Genomic DNA, 17,485 nt, shown 5'->3' with positions numbered 1-17,485 from the left:
GGGCACATACTTTTCTCCATATTAATGTCTATGGATGTAGATGAGGACAGAGAAGCCCCCGGAGGTGGATGTGGGGGACACATACTTTTCTCCATATTAATGTCTATGGATGTAGATGAGGACAGAGAAGCCCCCAGAGGTGGATGTGGGGGACACATACTTTCTCCATATTAATGTCTATGGATCTAGATGAGGACAGAGAAGCCCCTGGAGGTGGATGTGGGGGGCACATACTTTCCTCCATATTAATGTCTATGGATGTAGATGAGGACAGAGAAGCCCCCGGAGGTGGATGTGGGGGGGCACATACTTTTCTCCATATTAATGTCTATGGATCTAGATGAGGACAGAGAAGCCCCTGGAGGTGGATGTGGGGGGCACATACTTTCCTCCATATTAATGTCTATGGATGTAGATGAGGACAGAGAAGCCCCCGGAGGTGGATGTGGGGGGCACATACTTTTCTCCATATTAATGTCTATGGATCTAGATGAGGACAGAGAAGCCCCTGGAGGTGGATGTGGGGGGCACATACTTTCCTCCATATTAATGTCTATGGATGTAGACGAGGACAGAGAAGCCCCCGGAGGTGGATGTGGGGGGCACATACTTTTCCTCATATTAATGTCTATGGATGTAGATGAGGACAGAGAAGCCCCCGGAGGGGGATGTGGGGGGCACATACTTTTCCTCATATTAATGTCTATGGATGTAGATGAGGACAGAGAAGCCCCTGGAGGTGGATGTGGGGGGCACATACTTTCCTACATATTAATGTCTATGGATGTAGATGAGGACAGAGAAGCCCCTGGAGGTGGATGTGGGGGGCACATACTTTTCTCCATATTAATGTCTATGGATGTAGATGAGGACAGAGAAGCCCCCGGAGGTGGATGTGGGGGGCACATACTTTCTCCATATTAATGTCTATGGATGTAGATGAGGACAGACAAGCCCCCGGAGGTGGATGTGGGGGGCACATACTTTCTCCATATTAATGTCTATGGATGTAGATGAGGACAGACAAGCCCCCGGAGGTGGATGTGGGGGGCACATACTTTCTCCATATTAATGTCTATGGATCTAGATGAGGACAGAGAAGCCCCTGGAGGTGGATGTGGGGGGCACATACTTTTCTCCATATTAATGTCTATGGATGTAGATGAGGACAGAGAAGCCCCCGGAGGTGGATGTGGGGGGGCACATACTTTTCTCCATATTAATATCTATGGATGTAGATGATGACAGAGAAGCCCCCGGAGGTGGATGTGGGGGGCACATACTTTTCTCCATATTAATGTCTATGGATGTAGATGAGGACAGAGAAGCCCCCGGAGGTGGATGTGGGGGGCACATACTTTCTCCATATTAATGCCTATGGATGTAGATGAGGACAGAGAAGCCCCCGGAGGTGGATGTGGGGGGCTCATACTTTTCTCCATATTAATGTCTATGGATGTAGATGAGGACAGAGAAGCCCCCGGAGGTGGATGTGGGGGGGCACATACTTTTCTCCATATTAATGTCTATGGATGTAGATGAGGACAGAGAAGCCCCCGGAGGTGGATGTGGGGGGCACATACTTTTCTCCATATTAATGTCTATGGATGTAGATGAGGACAGAGAAGCCCCCGGAGGTGGATGTGGGGGACACATACTTTTCTCCATATTAATGTCTATGGATGTAGATGAGGACAGAGAAGCCCCCGGAGGTGGATGTGGGGGACACATACTTTCTCCATATTAATGTCTATGGATCTAGATGAGGACAGAGAGGCCCCCGGAGGTGGATGTGGGGGGCACATACTTTCTCCATATTAATGTCTATGGATGTAGATGAGGACAGAGAAGCCCCCGGAGGTGGATGTGGGGGGGCACATACTTTTCTCCATATTAATGTCTATGGATCTAGATGAGGACAGAGAAGCCCCTGGAGGTGGATGTGGGGGGCACATACTTTCCTCCATATTAATGTCTATGGATGTAGATGAGGACAGAGAAGCCCCCGGAGGTGGATGGGGGGGGGCACATACTTTTCTCCATATTAATGTCTATGGCTCTAGATGAGGACAGAGAAGCCCCTGGAGGTGGATGTGGGGGGCACATACTTTTCTCCATATTAATGTCTATGGATGTAGATGAGGACAGAGAAGCCCCTGGAGGTGGATGTGGGGGGCACATACTTTTCCTCATATTAATGTCTATGGATGTAGATGAGGACAGAGAAGCCCCCGGAGGGGGATGTGGGGGGCACATACTTTTCCTCATATTAATGTCTATGGATGTAGATGAGGACAGAGAAGCCCCTGGAGGTGGATGTGGGGGGCACATACTTTCCTCCATATTAATGTCTATGGATGTAGATGAGGACAGAGAAGCCCCCGGAGGTGGATGTGGGGGGCACATACTTTTCCTCATATTAATGTCTATGGATGTAGATGAGGACAGAGAAGCCCCCGGAGGGGGATGTGGGGGGCACATACTTTTCCTCATATTAATGTCTATGGATGTAGATGAGGACAGAGAAGCCCCTGGAGGGGGATGTGGGGGGAACATACTTTTCCTCATATTAATGTCTATGGATGTAGATGAGGACAGAGAAGCCCCTGGAGGTGGATGTGGGGGGCACATACTTTCCTCCATATTAATGTCTATGGATGTAGATGAGGACAGAGAAGCCCCCGGAGGTGGATGTGGGGGACACATACTTTCTCCATATTAATGTCTATGGATCTAGATGAGGACAGAGAAGCCCCCGGAGGTGGATGTGGGGGGCACATACTTTTCTACATATTAATGTCTATGGATGTAGACGAGGACAGAGAAGCCCCCGGAGGTGGATGTGGGGGTGCACATACTTTTCTCCATATTAATGTCTATGGATGTTGATGAGGACAGAGAAGCCCCTGGAGGTGGATGTGGGGGGCACATACTTTTCTCCATATTAATGTCTATGGATGTAGATGAGGACAGAGAAGCCCCCGGAGGTGGATGTGGGGGACACATACTTTCTCCATATTAATGTCTATGGATGTAGATGAGGACAGAGAAGCCCCCGGAGGTGGATGTGGGGGGGCACATACTTTTCTCCATATTAATGTCTATGGATGTAGATGAGGACAGAGAAGCCCCCGGAGGTGGATGTGGGGGGCACATACTTTTCTCCATATTAATGTCTATGGATGTAGATGAGGACAGAGAAGCCCCCGGAGGTGGATGTGGGGGACACATACTTTTCTCCATATTAATGTCTATGGATGTAGATGAGGACAGAGAAGCCCCCGGAGGTGGATGTGGGGGACACATACTTTCTCCATATTAATGTCTATGGATCTAGATGAGGACAGAGAAGCCCCCGGAGGTGGATGTGGGGGGCACATACTTTCTCCATATTAATGTCTATGGATGTAGATGAGGACAGAGAAGCCCCCGGAGGTGGATGTGGGGGGGCACATACTTTTCTCCATATTAATGTCTATGGATCTAGATGAGGACAGAGAAGCCCCTGGAGGTGGATGTGGGGGGCACATACTTTCCTCCATATTAATGTCTATGGATGTAGATGAGGACAGAGAAGCCCCCGGAGGTGGATGTGGGGGGGCACATACTTTTCTCCATATTAATGTCTATGGATCTAGATGAGGACAGAGAAGCCCCTGGAGGTGGATGTGGGGGGCACATACTTTCCTCCATATTAATGTCTATGGATGTAGATGAGGACAGAGAAGCCCCCGGAGGTGGATGTGGGGGGCACATACTTTTCCTCATATTAATGTCTATGGATGTAGATGAGGACAGAGAAGCCCCCGGAGGGGGATGTGGGGGGCACATACTTTTCCTCATATTAATGTCTATGGATGTAGATGAGGACAGAGAAGCCCCTGGAGGGGGATGTGGGGGGCACATACTTTTCCTCATATTAATGTCTATGGATGTAGATGAGGACAGAGAAGCCCCTGGAGGTGGATGTGGGGGGCACATACTTTCCTCCATATTAATGTCTATGGATGTAGATGAGGACAGAGAAGCCCCCGGAGGTGGATGTGGGGGACACATACTTTCTCCATATTAATGTCTATGGATCTAGATGAGGACAGAGAAGCCCCCGGAGGTGGATGTGGGGGGCACATACTTTTCTACATATTAATGTCTATGGATGTAGACGAGGACAGAGAAGCCCCCGGAGGTGGATGTGGGGGTGCACATACTTTTCTCCATATTAATGTCTATGGATGTTGATGAGGACAGAGAAGCCCCTGGAGGTGGATGTGGGGGGCACATACTTTTCTCCATATTAATGTCTATGGATGTAGATGAGGACAGAGAAGCCCCCGGAGGTGGATGTGGGGGACACATACTTTCTCCATATTAATGTCTATGGATCTAGATGAGGACAGAGAAGCCCCTGGAGGTGGATGTGGGGGGCACATACTTTCCTCCATATTAATGTCTATGGATGTAGATGAGGACAGAGAAGCCCCCGGAGGTGGATGTGGGGGGGCACATACTTTTCTCCATATTAATGTCTATGGATGTAGATGAGGACAGAGAAGCCCCTGGAGGTGGATGTGGGGGGCACATACTTTCCTCCATATTAATGTCTATGGATGTAGATGAGGACAGAGAAGCCCCCGGAGGTGGATGTGGGGGGCACATACTTTCTCCATATTAATGTCTATGGATGTAGATGAGGACAGAGAAGCCCCTGGAGGTGGATGTGGGGGGCACATACTTTCCTCCATATTAATGTCTATGGATGTAGATGAGGACAGAGAAGCCCCTGGAGGTGGATGTGGGGGGCACATACTTTTCTCCATATTAATGTCTATGGATGTAGATGAGGACAGAGAAGCCCCCGGAGGTGGATGTGGGGGGCACATACTTTCTCCATATTAATGGCTATGGATGTAGATGAGGACAGAGAAGCCCCTGGAGGTGGATGTGGGGGGCACATACTTTCTCCATATTAATGTCTATGGATCTAGATGAGAACAGAGAAGCCCCCGGAGGTGGATGTGGGGGGGCACATACTTTCTCCATATTAATGGCTATGGATGTAGATGAGGACAGAGAAGCCCCCGGAGGTGGATGTGGGGGGCACATACTTTTCTCTATATTAATGTCTATGGATGTAGATGAGGACAGAGAAGCCCCTGGAGGTGGATGTGGGGGGGGCACATACTTTTCTCCATATTAATGTCTATAGATGTAGATGAGGACAGAGAAGCCCCTGGAGGTGGATGTGGGGGGCACATACTTTCCTCCATATTAATGTCTATGGATGTAGATGAGGACAGAGAAGCCCCTGGAGGTGGATTTGGGGGGCACATACTTTTCTCCATATTAATGTCTATAGATGTAGATGAGGACAGAGAAGCCCCTGGAGGTGGATGTGGGGGGGCACATACTTTTCTCCATATTAATGTCTATAGATGTAGATGAGGACAGAGAAGCCCCTGGAGGTGGATGTGGGGGGCACATACTTTCCTCCATATTAATGCCTATGGATGTAGATGAGGACAGAGAAGCCCCTGGAGGTGGATGTGGGGGGCACATACTTTTTCCATATTAATGCCTATGGATCTAGATGAGAACAGAGAAGCCCCCGGAGGTGGATGTGGGGGGGGCACATACTTTCTCCATATTAATGTCTATGGATGTAGATGAGGACAGAGAAGCCCCTGGAGGTGGATGTGGGGGGCACATACTTTCCTCCATATTAATGTCTATGGATGTAGATAAAGGACAGAGAAGCCCCTGGAGGTGGATGTGGGGGGCACATACTTTCCTCCATATTAATGTCTATGGATGTAGATGAGGACAGAGAAGCCCCCGGAGGTGGATGTGGGGGCACATACTTTTCTCCATATTAATGTCTATGAATGTAGATGAGGACAGAGAAGCCCCCGGAGGTGGATGTGGGGGGCACATACTTTTCTCCATATTAATGTCTATGGATGTAGATGAGGACAGAGAAGCCCCCGGAGGTGGATGTGGGGGGCACATACTTTCTCCATATTAATGTCTATGGATGTAGATGAGGACAGAGAAGCCCCCGGAGGTGAATGTGGGGGGCACATACTTTCTTCCATATTAATGTCTATGGATGTAGATGAGGACAGAGAAGCCCCTGGAGGTGAATGTGGGGGGCACATACTTTTCTCCATATTAATGTCTATGGATGTAGATGACGACAGAGAAGCCCCCGGAGGTGAATGTGGGGGGCACATACTTTTCTCCATATTAATGTCTATGGATGTAGATGACGACAGAGAAGCCCCCGGAGGTGAATGTGGGGGGCACATACTTTTCTCCATATTAATGTCTATGGATGTAGATGACGACAGAGAAGCCCCCGGAGGTGGATGTGGGGGGCACATACTTTATCCATATTAATGTCTATGGATCTAGATGAGGACAGAGAAGCCCCCGGAGGTGGATGTGGGGAGCACATACTTTCTCCATATTAATGTCTATGGATGTAGATGAGGACAGAGAAGCCCCCGGAGGTGGATGTGGGGGGCTCATACTTTTCTTCATATTAATGTCTATGGATGTAGATGAGGACAGAGAAGCCCCCGGAGGTGGATGTGGGGGGCACATACTTTCTCCATATTAATGCCTATGGATGTAGATGAGGACAGAGAAGCCCCTGGAGGTGGATGTGGGGGGCACATACTTTCTCCATATTAATGTCTATGGATGTAGATGAGGACAGAGAAGCCCCCGGAGGTGGATGTGGGGGGCTCATACTTTTCTCCATATTAATGTCTATGGATGTAGATGAGGACAGAGAAGCCCCCGGAGGTGGATGTGGGGGGGCACATACTTTTCTCCATATTAATGTCTATGGATGTAGATGAGGACAGAGAAGCCCCCGGAGGTGGATGTGGGGGGGCACATACTTTTCTCCATATTAATGTCTATGGATGTAGATGAGGACAGAGAAGCCCCTGGAGGTGGATGTGGGGGGCACATACTTTTCTCCATATTAATGTCTATGGATGTAGATGAGGACAGAGAAGCCCCCGGAGGTGGATGTGGGGGGGCACATACTTTTCTCCATATTAATGTCTATGGATGTAGATGATGACAGAGAAGCCCCCGGAGGTGGATGTGGGGGGCTCATACTTTTCTCCATATTAATGTCTATGGATGTAGATGAGGACAGAGAAGCCCCCGGAGGTGGATGTGGGGGGCTCATACTTTTCTCCATATTAATGTCTATGGATGTAGATGAGGACAGAGAAGCCCCCGGAGGTGGATGTGGGGGGCTCATACTTTTCTCCATATTAATGTCTATGGATGTAGATGAGGACAGAGAAGCCCCCGGAGGTGGATGTGGGGGGGCACATACTTTTCTCCATATTAATGTCTATGGATATAGATGAGGACAGAGAAGCCCCCGGAGGTGGATGTGGGGGGCACATACTTTCCTCCATATTAATGTCTATGGATGTAGATGAGGACAGAGAAGCCCCCGGAGGTGGATGTGGGGGACACATACTTTCTCCATATTAATGTCTATGGATCTAGATGAGGACAGAGAAGCCCCTGGAGGTGGATGTGGGGGGCACATACTTTCCTCCATATTAATGTCTATGGATGTAGATGAGGACAGAGAAGCCCCCGGAGGTGGATGTGGGGGGGCACATACTTTTCTCCATATTAATGTCTATGGATCTAGATGAGGACAGAGAAGCCCCTGGAGGTGGATGTGGGGGGCACATACTTTCCTCCATATTAATGTCTATGGATGTAGATGAGGACAGAGAAGCCCCCGGAGGTGGATGTGGGGGGGCACATACTTTTCTCCATATTAATGTCTATGGATCTAGATGAGGACAGAGAAGCCCCCGGAGGTGGATGTGGGGGGCACATACTTTTCCTCATATTAATGTCTATGGATCTAGATGAGGACAGAGAAGCCCCTGGAGGTGGATGTGGGGGGCACATACTTTCCTCCATATTAATGTCTATGGATGTAGATGAGGACAGAGAAGCCCCCGGAGGTGGATGTGGGGGGCACATACTTTTCTCCATATTAATGTCTATGGATGTAGATGAGGACAGAGAAGCCCCCAGAGGTGGATGTGGGGGGCACATACTTTCTCCATATTAATGTCTATGTAGATGAGGACAGAGAAGCCCCTGGAGGTGGATGTGGGGGGCACATACTTTCCTCCATATTAATGTCTATGGATGTAGATGAGGACAGAGAAGTCTCTGGATGTGGATGTGGGGGGCACATATTTTTCTTTGTATAGGTCAGATATATATACATCCCCCCCAATCACAGGGACTTTATGTTTGGTATGTATGGAGCAGACAGGATGTGAGGTCACTGCTCGTGGGAACCAATCAGCTCACTGCTTTCTCTATGCCACAGTCGGATGGCCTTCTTGGTTGCTAGGGGTAACCACGCCATGTACTAGGACACCATTATACAGTCGTACACCCCGGGGAACAGTCGCCTGACATTTGTTTCTTGGGTGAGGGGAGGACGTGGGGGATAATTACTGACAGATGGGAGAAAACTTCATGATCTTCCAAGAATCAGAGAAAAGGCACAAACAATTTATAAACTCATCATCCTGAAATAAACACCAGGAAGGCGTCCAAGACCAGAGCCGGCTAATTATGTGACCCCATAGTGATATAATACCCCCACTCTCGACAGTCCGGGCCGGCTGTCATATAATCCCCTCCTACACCGGTGCGGCAGTCATATAATCCCCTCCTACACCGGTGCGGCAGTCATATAATCCCCTCCTACACCGATGCGGCAGTCATATAATCCCCTCCTACACCGATGCGGTGCGGCAGTCATATAATCCCCTCCTACACCGATGCGGTGCGGCAGTCATATAATCCCCTCCTACACCGATGCGGTGCGGCAGTCATATAATCCCCTTTTACACCGGTGCGGCAGTCATATAATCCCCTCCTACACCGGTGCGGCAGTCATATAATCCCCTCCTACACCGATGCGGCAATCATATAATCCCCTCCTACACCGATGCGGTGCGGTAGTCATATAATCCCCTCCTACACCGGTGCGGCAGTCATATAATCCCCTTTTACACCGGTGCGGCAGTCATATAATCCCCTTTTACACCGGTGCGGCAGTCATATAATCCCCTCCTACACCGGTGCGGCAGTCATATAATCCCCTCCTACACCGATGCGGCAGTCATATAATCCCCTCCTACACCGGTGCTGTCCAGCAGTTATATAATCCACTCCTACACCGGTGCGGTGCGGCAGTCATATAATCCCCTCCTACACCGGTGCTGTCCGGCAGTCATATAATCCCCTCCTACACCGGTGCGGTGGTCATATAATCCCCTCCTACACCGGTGCTGTCCGGCAGTCATATAATCCCCTCTTACACCGGTGCTGTCCAGCAGTTATATAATCCACTCCTACACCGGTGCGGTGCGGCAGTCATATAATCCCCTCCTACACCGGTGCTGTCCGGCAGTCATATAATCCCCTCTTACACTGGTGCTGTCTGGCAGTCATATAATCCCCTCGTACACCGGTGCTGTCCGGCAGTCATATAATCCCCTCGTACACCGGTGCTGTCCGGCAGTCATATAATCCCCTCGTACACCGGTGCTGTCCGGCAGTCATATAATCCCCTCCTACACCAGTGCAGTCCGGCAGTTATATAATCCCCTCCTACACCGGGGCGGTGCGGTAGAGGAATCGGGACCCCCTGAGGCAGCGGGTATTTATACCTTCCCTCTGAGCTGTGCCAGGAGGGGCAACAAGAGACCTCCAGGGCCTGGACTTGGGCCGGAGCTCACTTTGTTGGAGGGGGTGGATTGTTTTGGTGTGTATTTATGCCCAGACATCAAAGCCTAAATCAGAGCAGGCAGAGCTCTTGTTAGCGGTACTGTATATGGGATCTCTGATCTAGTACAATGATCTCCTACTCCAGGAAAGGCTGGGAGTTGTAGTTCTGTAACAGTGATTACCATCCAGGACCCTGAGTTAGGTCTGTTACACTGTATCAGAAACTAGGAAAATGTGAAATCAAGTGAAGAAGAGAAAAGAAGAGCAGAGCAGAAGCCAGGGGTGGTGGTGGTGAAAGGCAGGAGCAGAAGCCAGCGGGGGTGGTGGAGGGCAGGAGCAGAAGCCAGCGGGGGTGGTGGAGGGCAGGAGCAGAAGCCAGCGGGGGTGGTGGAGGGCAGGAGCAGAAGCCAGCGGGGGTGGTGGAGGGCAGGAGCAGAAGCCAGCGGGGGTGGTGGAGGGCAGGAGCAGAAGCCAGCGGGGGTGGTGGAGGGCAGGGGCAGAGGCCAGCGGGGGTGGTGTTGAAAGGCAGGGGCAGAGGCCAGCAGGGGTGGTGGAGGGCAGGGGCAGAAGCCAGGGGTGGTGGTGGTGAAAGGCAGGGGCAGAGGCCAGCGGGGGTGGTGGAGGGCAGGGGCAGAAGCCAGGGGTGGTGGTGGTGAAAGGCAGGAGCAGAGGCCAGCGGGGGTGGTGGAGGGCAGGGGCAGAGGCCAGCAGGGGTGGTGGAGGGCAGGGGCAGAAGCCAGGGGTGGTGTTGGTGAAAGGCAGGGGCAGAGGCCAGCAGGGGTGGTGGAGGGCAGGGGCAGAAGCCAGGGGTGGTGGTGGTGAAAGGCAGGGGCAGAGGCCAGCGGGGGTGGTGGAGGGCAGGGGCAGAAGCCAGGGGTGGTGGTGGTGAAAGGCAAGGGCAGAGGCCAGCAGGGGTGGTGGAGGGCAGGGGCAGAAGCCAGGGGTGGTGGTGGTGGAGGGCAGGGGCAGAAGCCAGCAGGGGTGGCCCTCCAGGCTGTGTAAGGGCTATTTGACCAAGAAGGAGAGTGATGGGGGGCTACGCCAGATGACCTGGCCTCCACAGTCACCAGACCTGAACCCAATCGAGATGGTTTGGGGTGAGCTGGACCGCAGAGTGAAGGCAAAAGGGCCAACAAGTGCTAAGCATCTCTGGGAACTCCTTCAAGATTGTTGGAAGACCATTTCCGGTGACTACCTCTTGAAGCTCATCAAGAGAATGCCAAGAGTGTGCAAAGCAGTCATCAAAGCAAAAGGTGGCTACTGTGAAGAACCTAGAATATAAGACATATTTTCAGTTGTTTCACACTTTTTTGTTAAGTATATAATTCCACATGTGGTAATTCATAGTTTTGATGCCTTCAGTGTGAATGTACAATTTTCAAAGTCAAGAAAATACAGAAAAATCTTGAAATGAGAAGGTGTGTCCAAACTTTTGGTCTGTACTAATATATATACAGTATATATATAAAAATAAATAAATAATCGGTACCAGGGCCGGCTCCAGGTTTTTGTGGGCCCCGGGCGAAAGTGTCTCAGTGGTCCCTTTAACACATACCACGATTCATGATGCACAGATACCGCAGAGAAATATATATATATATATAGTACAATGCAAAGATTTCACTTCTTACATTACATGAGTGATATCTATTGTAAATTCTACAATAGCTCAGAAACCAGCGAATCCTCGCAGCGCACAGTGCAGACCAGACAGTATAGTCCTCCATACAGTATTATGGGCCCTATATATTGCTCCATGCAGAATACTGGTCCCCACTTAACGTTCCATACAGGATACTGGACCCCATATAATGCCCCATGCGGGATGTCACCTCTCCCCCCCCCCCATATAATGCCCCATGCGGGATGTCACTTGTTCCCCCCCCATATAATGCCTTATGCAGGATGTCACTTGTCCCCCCTCCATATAATGCCCCATGCAGGATGTCACTTGTCGTCGTCCCCCATATAATGCCTTATGCAGGATGTCACTTGTTTCCTCCCCCCATAAAATGCCCAGTGCAGGATGTCACTTGTTCCCCCCCCCATATAATGCCTTATGCAGGATGTCAGCTCTCCCCCCATATAATGCCCCATGCAGGATGTCACCCCCTCCCCCTTATAATGCCCCATGCAGGATGTCACCCATCCCCCCATATAATGCCCCATGCAGGATGTCACCCATCCCCCCATATAATGCCCCATGCAGGAAGTCACCTCTCCCCCCCCATATAATGCCCCATGCAGGATGTCACCTCTCCCCCCCATATAATGCCCCATGCAGGATGTCACCCCCCCATATAATGCCCCATGCAGAATGTCACCTCTCCTACCCATATAATGCCCCATGCAGGATGTCACCCCCCCCATATAATGCCCCATGCAGGATGTCACCCCCCCATATAATGCCCCATGCAGGATGTCACCCCTCCCCCCATATAATGCCCCATGCAGGATGTCACCCCTCCCCCCCATATAAGGCCCCATGCAGGATGTCACCCCCCCCCATATAATGCCCCATGCCACCTCTCACCCATATAATGCCCCATGCAGGATGTCACCTCTCCCCCCATATAATGCCCCATGCGGGATGTCACTTGTCCCCCCCCATATAATGCCTTATGCAGGATGTCACTTGTCCCCCCTCCATATAATGCCCCATGCAGGATGTCACTTGTCGTCGTCCCCCATATAATGCCTTATGCAGGATGTCACTTGTTTCCTCCCCCCATAAAATGCCCAGTGCAGGATGTCAGCTCTCCCCCCATATAATGCCCCATGCAGGATGTCACCCCCTCCCCCTTATAATGCCCCATGCAGGATGTCACCCATCCCCCCATATAATGCCCCATGCAGGATGTCACCCATCCCCCCATATAATGCCCCATGCAGGAAGTCACCTCTCCCCCCCCATATAATGCCCCATGCAGGATGTCACCTCTCCCCCCCATATAATGCCCCATGCAGGGTGTCACCTCTCCCCCCCCATATAATGCCCCATGCAGGAAGTCACCCCCCCCCATATAATGCCCCATGCAGAATGTCACCTCTCCTACCCATATAATGCCCCATGCAGGATGTCACCCCCCCATATAATGCCCCATGCAGGATGTCACCCCCCCCATATAATGCCCCATGCAGGATGTCACCCCTCCCCCCATATAATTCCCCATGCAGGATGTCACCCCTCCCCCCCATATAAGGCCCCATGCAGGATGTCACCCCCCCCCATATAATGCCCCATGCCTCCATACATACAGTTAGATCCATATGTATTTGGACAGAGAGAACATTTGTCTAATTTTGGTTCTAGACATTACCACAATGAATTTTAAACAAAACAATTCAGATGCAGTTGAAGTTCAGACTTTCAGCTTTCATTTGAGGGGATCCACATTAAAATTGGATGAAGGGTTTAGGAGTTTCAGCTCCTTAACATGTGCCACCCTGTTTTTAAAGGGACCAAAAGTAATTGGACAGATGAAATAATTGTAAATAAAATGTTCATTTCTAGTACTTGGTTGAAAACCCTTTGTTGGCAATGACTGCCTGAAGTCTTGAACTCATGGACATCACCAGACGCTGTGTTTCCTCCTTTTTGATGCTCTGCCAGGCCTTCACTATGGTGGTCTTCAGTTGCTGTTTGTTTGTGGGCCTTTCTGTCTGAAGTTTAGTCTTTAACAAGTGAAATGCTGCTCAATTGGGTTGAGATCAGGTGACTGACTTGGCCATTCAAGAATATTCCACTTCTTTGCTTTAATAAACTCCTGGGTTGCTTTGGCTTTATGTTTTGGGTCATTGTCCATCTGTAGTATGAAACGACGACCAATCAGTTTGGCTGCATTTGGCTGGATCTGAGCACACAGTATGGCTCTGGATACATCAGAATTCATTCGGCTGCTTCTGTCCTGTGTCACATCATCAATAAACACTAGTGACCCAGTGCCACTGGCAGCCATGCATGCCCGCGCCATCACACTGCCTCCGCCGTGTTTTACAGATGATGTGGTATGCTTTGGATCATGAGCTGTACCACGCCTTTGCCATACTTTTCTCTTTCCATCATTCAGGTAGAGGTTGATCTTGGTTTCATCTGTCCAAATAATGTTTTTCCAGAACTGTGCTGGCTTTTTTAGATGTTTTTTAGCAAAGTCCAGTCTAGCCTTTTTCTCCTTGATGCTTATGAGTGGCTTGCACCGTGCAGTGAACCCTCTGTAGTTACTTTCATGCAGTCTTCTCTTTATGGTAGATTTGGATATTGATACGTCTACCTCCTGGAGAGTGGTGGTCACTTGGTTGGCTGTTGTGAAGAGGTTTCTCTTCACCATGGAGATTATTCTGCGATCATCCACCACTGTTGTCTTCCGTGGGCGCCCAGGTCTTTTTGCATTGATGAGTTCACCAGTGCTTTTTTTCTTTCTTTCTCAGGATGTATGGGGGGAGGTAAGTATTGTGCCGGGGCCCTGAGCAAGCAGGGTGGAGCGGGCGCTGACACCGGCACCGTGCCGCTCACGGATCCCATAGCGGGCCGGGGTGCCTGACGGTGAGTGCCCGCCCGCTCAAGGCCCCGGCACTTGCCCGGGTGCTGACACCGGCTCTTCTCGGTACGGTCACTGCCAACTGCACAATAACCCAAGAAAGATTATTAGCCGCCACCACCTATCATTTATACAGGCTGATTGGACACAGTTTCTGGTTGCGTATGGCTTTGGGGCGTTCGGTTTACAGAACAAAAGGAACAGAACTATTAAATTTTATATTTAATCCAGTTAGATAGGCAGCGTTTATAAAAAAAATATATACAGAAGATTTTACAAAAGGGGACAAAACAATATAGCATATACAATTACACAAAATAAAATGGAATAACAGAGAAACGTGCTAAACGCTGGTCACAGAGATGGCTCAGAGCTTAGCGAAGGGGAGCACTTTGATTGAAAACGTCCGGTGAAACATGTCTACACAGACAAGTCTCTCCCTGCATTGAACACAGATCATACTTTGCCTTGTCTTATTAGCTCCTAAGTTACACCCACACACCTCCCCTTGATGACCTCATGTGGGATGTTCTCAGCCCTTCAAGATTTTATGAAATTCCCATCTTCTAGGATATCTCCGTCCTTGGAAGTCACAGGCGGGAGATATTACAGTCATCTTTCCTATGATGCTTTTAACTTTATATAGTGACCAAAGATGACAGGTGTAGCTTAGTCTATCAGGCCGTTGTTCAATTGGAGGGATTCTGGTCATTGTCCGGCGACGTGAAACCATGAAACCACCACTTCACCACGTGTCTGAAAATATGGCTTTCCTATCTATTAGATTAATGCAGTTCATACAAATCTCCCTTCTTAATTTCTCATAAATCTGCTTCTCCACATCCCTGATGCATGGCCTCACATCTGTTAGGTAATTAAGGAAACTCCTAATGTCTGATTCTAAAGGAGGGGGTCAGCTACATAGAGTAACACGTGGAGAGAACTTGTAGATTGCAAGCTCCTTCTCTAATCTCTGCAAGGATTTCTCTATGACACCTCCACATTATCATGCATGACATTGACCTTGACAGTATTCAGTAGAAGCACATGGAGTACCAGATGTGGGAGGGCTGTCAGGACTGTTTTGGGCAACCAGCTGTTGTCCCACATCAGTCCCCAATAACACATTTGTGGGGAGATTCTTGGACACCACCAGTTCCCTTAACCCCCTCCCTGCAACCCAATCCAGGAAAACCCGGGCCATCGGTAAAGGACAGCGAACACCCCCGATCCCAGTGACCGTCTTCCCATGGATGATTTCTTCAGGTAACAAACCCAGGGCTGATGAGAATTCGTTCTCTGCTGGTGTCCTTGAGACCAACAGTAACTATCGCCCACAGTAACCAGTTGCAAGTTTTCACGGGCCTTCCCAACCGCCTCATCCACAAACAGAACAGCTGCAGTAGGCCCCTGGGTCTCCGGTGTGGAGTTCCTCTTCGGCCTCTCCAGGTAGGTGAGGCTGATGTGACCAGTTCGGTCACAGGTATAGCACCGGCGGGAGTCACATGCAAGACGGGCGCTGGAAGATGGAGTGCCAGCTCCTGAAGATCGGCTGGCAGGTGCATTGGTGGTTGTCAGCTTACCCCCTTTTCCAGCTAGAGACGGCTGACTTCCACACCTCAGGTGTACGGTTCGCCTCATAAGTATCTGCGATCTGTGAGGCCTTGGTGGCCTCCTTTGGCTCCCAGTCCAGTACGAACTCTCACTCCTCCACAGCACAAAGGTAAAGAAACTGGTCCTTCACCATCAGGTCCTTCAGGTTGTCAAAGGTGGTGACCGATAGTCCTTGGACCATCCACCACATCACTATAGCGGTCGTGTGGTCCATGTCGGAACTTTTTGCAGCATACCTCAGGAGTCTGCTGGTACCTCTATCAGGGCCAGTTTGCTGGCCTCATAGTCTCCGTCTTGATCTCCGGGGAGAGAGAACACCTCTAGAGCTTTGCCTCGTAGCTGGTACTGTCTGCAGGTCTTTTCAAATCCCCACAGAAATATATCCAAGTCCCCGTTCCTTTCCATCACAGGAAAATGCTCAGGACGGGGTTTAAAGCCATTGGCATTGCTGGACTTACTGCTCAATGGGGAAGATCTCTGCATCTGGATTTGGGTCAACTTCAGCCGGTACGCTCTCCTGGCTTGTTGCTCTGCTCGCTCTTGGAATTGCAGAATCGGCTTCAGTCGTCCCTCACGATAGTCTGGGCAGAGTTGCTGTAAGGCCATCTGCGGGTGGGGTCCACTCTACCCTGGTTGCGGATGTCACTTGCATTCACAGGTGGGACCTCTGCAGCAGCGCGATCTACACCTTTGCTGGCCTACCTTTCATCAGGGCTTGGGTGACAGACTTGCTCTGCGTCATATTACACCAGCGCAGCTATCAGCTGCTGTTTTTTGCCAGTGGCGTCAATCTGTCTTACCGCACAGACGGCGGCAAGAGCCTCCTCCTTCTGCTGGTTATACCAAACCTTATCAAGCGTAGCCATAATTGCCAAACAAAAGATAGGACAGAAAAACAAGAGAGGGGGAGGGGTATAACGGCTACACGTACAGTAATGTCCCAGGTAAAAAAAATTAAGAACACAGAGTCTGATTTCTCAAAACTTTGCACAGAATTCTCACAAGAAAAGTGCAAGTTTTCAGTGACAGGAATGATTGCTCAAACCAGATCACTGATGTTCTGTAATATCCCGCCGCTGCCACCAATTGTTAAAGATCGCAGCCAGGGGAGTAGGATGGGTCACGCAGAACTACCCCCGTTACCTCTTAGTCACAAACAGCCCTCTGCTGCCCCCTATCGTCAGGACAATTATACGCAATTGACCGACCATTAACGGAGGCGGCTGCTACCACTACTAGGCCAGTTATTGGGGAACTCACAGTGAGCGTATTGGGTGTATGTGTATAATATTATATATATATATATCAGATTCCAACGCATGGAATGTGTGTGTATCTTGGTACAGTCACTGCCAACTCCACAATAACCCAAGAAAGATTATTAGCTGCCACCACTAATCTTTTATACAGGCCGATTGGACACGTGACAGGTAGTGTATGGCTTCAGGGTTCGGTTTACAGAACAAAAAACGTGGATCATGCCTACACAGATATGCATCTCCCTGCATAGAACACAGATCATACTTTGCCTT

Source organism: Phyllobates terribilis, unplaced genomic scaffold (assembly GCF_046119375.1).
Source record: "Phyllobates terribilis strain yellow unplaced genomic scaffold, ASM4611937v1 Scaffold_12__6_contigs__length_324123572, whole genome shotgun sequence".
NCBI classification, from domain to species: domain Eukaryota; kingdom Metazoa; phylum Chordata; class Amphibia; order Anura; family Dendrobatidae; genus Phyllobates; species Phyllobates terribilis.
Note: the sequence above shows the minus strand (reverse complement) of the source record.